Source organism: Kryptolebias marmoratus, linkage group LG11, assembly GCF_001649575.2.
Source record: "Kryptolebias marmoratus isolate JLee-2015 linkage group LG11, ASM164957v2, whole genome shotgun sequence".
Classification (NCBI taxonomy): domain Eukaryota; kingdom Metazoa; phylum Chordata; class Actinopteri; order Cyprinodontiformes; family Rivulidae; genus Kryptolebias; species Kryptolebias marmoratus.
Genome location: NC_051440.1, coordinates 28,065,248 through 28,068,327, shown reverse-complemented (window position 1 = coordinate 28,068,327; position 3,080 = coordinate 28,065,248).

The window sequence follows — 3,080 nt, the reverse complement described above, 5'->3', positions numbered from 1 at the left end:
GGTTCCGTGTTCCATCTTAAGGCTCAGGAAGGAAACGGGTTCCGTGTTCCATCCTACATTTCAGGAAGGAAACGGGTTCCGTGTTCCATCCTACGGCTCAGGAAAGAAACAGGTTCCATGTTCCGTCCTACGGCTCAGGAAGGAAACGGGTTCCGTGTTCTATCCTACGGGCTCAGGAAGGAAACGGGTTCCGTGTTCTATCCTACGGCTCAGGAAGGAAACGGGTTCTATGTTCCATCCTACGGGCTCAGGAAGGAAATGGGTTCCGTGTTCTATCCTACGGGCTCAGGAAGGAAACGGGTCCCGTGTTCTATCCTACGGCTCAGGAAGGAAACGGGTTCCATGTTCCATCCTACGGCTCAGGAAGGAAACTGGTTCCATGTTCCATCCTACAGGTCAGGAAGGAAACGGGTCCCGTGTTCCCTCCTACAGGTCAGAAAGGAAACAGGTTCCGTCTTCCATCCTACGGCTCAGGAAGGAAACGGGTCCCGTGTTCCATCCTACGGCTCAGGAAGGAAACAGGTTCCATGTTCCATCCTACGGCTCAGGAAGGAAACAGGTTCCATGTTCCATCCTACGACTCAGGAAGGAAACAGGTTCCATGTTCCTGCAATGAGCATGTTTTGGTGTGAAATGTGCGAATCAACACCTAAACCAACGCAAAGCTGAGCGCATTCTCGGTTCAGTTTGGACTCCGCCAGGACTGCTCCTGGTCCCTGATCCTGGTCCCTGATCTTGGTCCCTGATCCTGGTCCCTGATTCTGGTCCCTGATCCTGGTCCCTGATTCTGGTCCCTGATCCTGGTCCCTGATCCTGGTCCCTGATCCGGTTTGTCGTGCCTGTGGACAGAATCTCGAGGTGCAGACATGAAGACAACATCTGATTTCGAAAGCTCTGAGTCTGGTCACTGCTTTTTATGAGTGATATGGTTCTGTTACTGTGTTTGAACCATGACCTTCAGCATGCACTGTTGTGGTTTACAGCTGGGATGAAAGTCAGCTTCTTAGTCCCATGCCATGGTTCTCAGCAGGAAATAGCTGTTATGCTACCTCAGGGAATGAGAGTGAGTCTTTACCTCCGGCGGAGGAGTATAAGTATCTGGGACTCTTGTTCCTGAGTGGTGGTTGGATGAAGCATGAGCAGAATAGATAGATCGGGGGTCTAGTCCGCAGTAATGAGGGCAAAGCTCAAGATTTACTGGTCCGTCTATGTTCCAACCTTCACCTATGGTCATGATGTTCGGATCAGATAATGGATCCAAGCAACTGAAAGGAGCTTCCTCTTCTGCAAGGTGGTAGGGCGAGGAGCTTCATCACACGGGGGAGCTCAGAGTTGCAGGGCACCAGCCCCCCCCCCCCAGACCGTGCAGACCAACCCCCCAATGGCCCAGTACCCATACCAGTTCCCGGCAGAGAAATTTAATTCCTTCGCTTTTGAGATTTAGTCTACAAGTACTTTGTTGTCAGAATACTCTCAATTAGGAAAACTACGAGTAAACTTTTTATAAAAGTTTTTAAATTATTGCTTGAATGTTAATTTAAAACCAAAAATACAAACAAGTACAAACTACAGATCAAAACTGTGCAGGGAAAGTTCTTCCACTCAGAATCCCCAAAATTGTATACAGGTAATAAATTAATTGTTAATCATTAGTCATCATGGCAACACCACCAGTGAAATTTAAACAATACTTACCACAAAAATAAAAAAATAAAAACAATCAAATTAGCCACAAAATAAAATCTTTTTATTTTTAGTAACTATAGAGTTTACGTAAGAACATCCAGATAAACAGTAGAATCCAAAGTTTTCCAGCAGAACTTGGTCCAAGGCATCCCATTGCCCCCCCGCCCCCAGCTCACTTTCTTTTCACAATGCACCTGGTGCCATTTCCTCCTCAGGCAGACCTGCCCAACCACCTGATGAAGAACCTGGGTCATCACACCAGAACACCTAATTACATTGCTCTGCGGCCTGGTTCTGATACTCAGTAGCTTTATATGGTGGACACAGGTCAGCAGTGACATCATGACCCATCTGCAGCTGCACAAACCCAAACCCAACCAACTGGTTCTGACACTTTTATATCAGAACCTTTACTTGCAGTTTGAGCTACAGCAGTTCTTCTTTTGGATAAAAAAAAAAAACCACAGACATCGATTATTTTTGGTCATCCTGGACCCTGACCTTCTCTGAGTCTCTTTTCCTTCCGTGGACCGGTTTATCCTACAGAAATGCAGGTATGAAGATGTTCTGACCCAGATGGGTTCTGACCATCCCAGTTTGGCACAAATTCTTCTACTGGCCCATTTTTTATCTTCCAAAATATAATTTCTTTGTTCTGTCTCATCTTTTCCTCTCCTCCTCCTCAGTTTTGTCAGCCCAGATTCTGCAGAAACGTTTCAATCTTTTTAGATTTTCTCTCCGCTCTTCCTCCAATCTTATCTCTGTGGGATTTTCCTCCCCCTGCTGGAATTCCTGCAGTTTTCCTGCCTGTCTTCATCCCAGGGGTTTCCCTCAGCTCCCAATAGGAGCTGATGGTGACTGATGGGCCAAAAAGACTTGTCTCTGAAGCCGGGCACTGGGGACAAGACATGTCTGTCTTTCTGTCTTTTCCTGCAACACCTTCAAATCCCCATTTCCCTTCTCTTTCCCGGAGAGGGTCAGGATGTTCCTGGTTTTTGTTACCTGTTTAGGACTTTCTCTGGTATAATCACCTACCTTGACTGGATTGGTAGTCTTTATGGGGACCAAAGTATGGTTCTAATACCGTGGAACATCATTTTTGCGTAAGGTTATAGAAACGAATGGAAGTCAATACAATGTCCTAATAGGCATAGAAAAACAAACGTGTGTCTGTGTTCCTTTTAGGAAAATACCTCATGAATCACTGGACAGATTTTAATTTAAAAAAATCTCTCAGAAAGTAAAGATTAGATGAATATCTAGAACTGATTAACTTCTGGAGTCCACCTAATACCAGATGGCCACCACCGCTAACCAACCTTAGCAAAAATGGAAAAAAATGGCAGTAACAAAAATGGCAACAGCTTTTGCCCAACTTCCTCACCAGTCTGAGC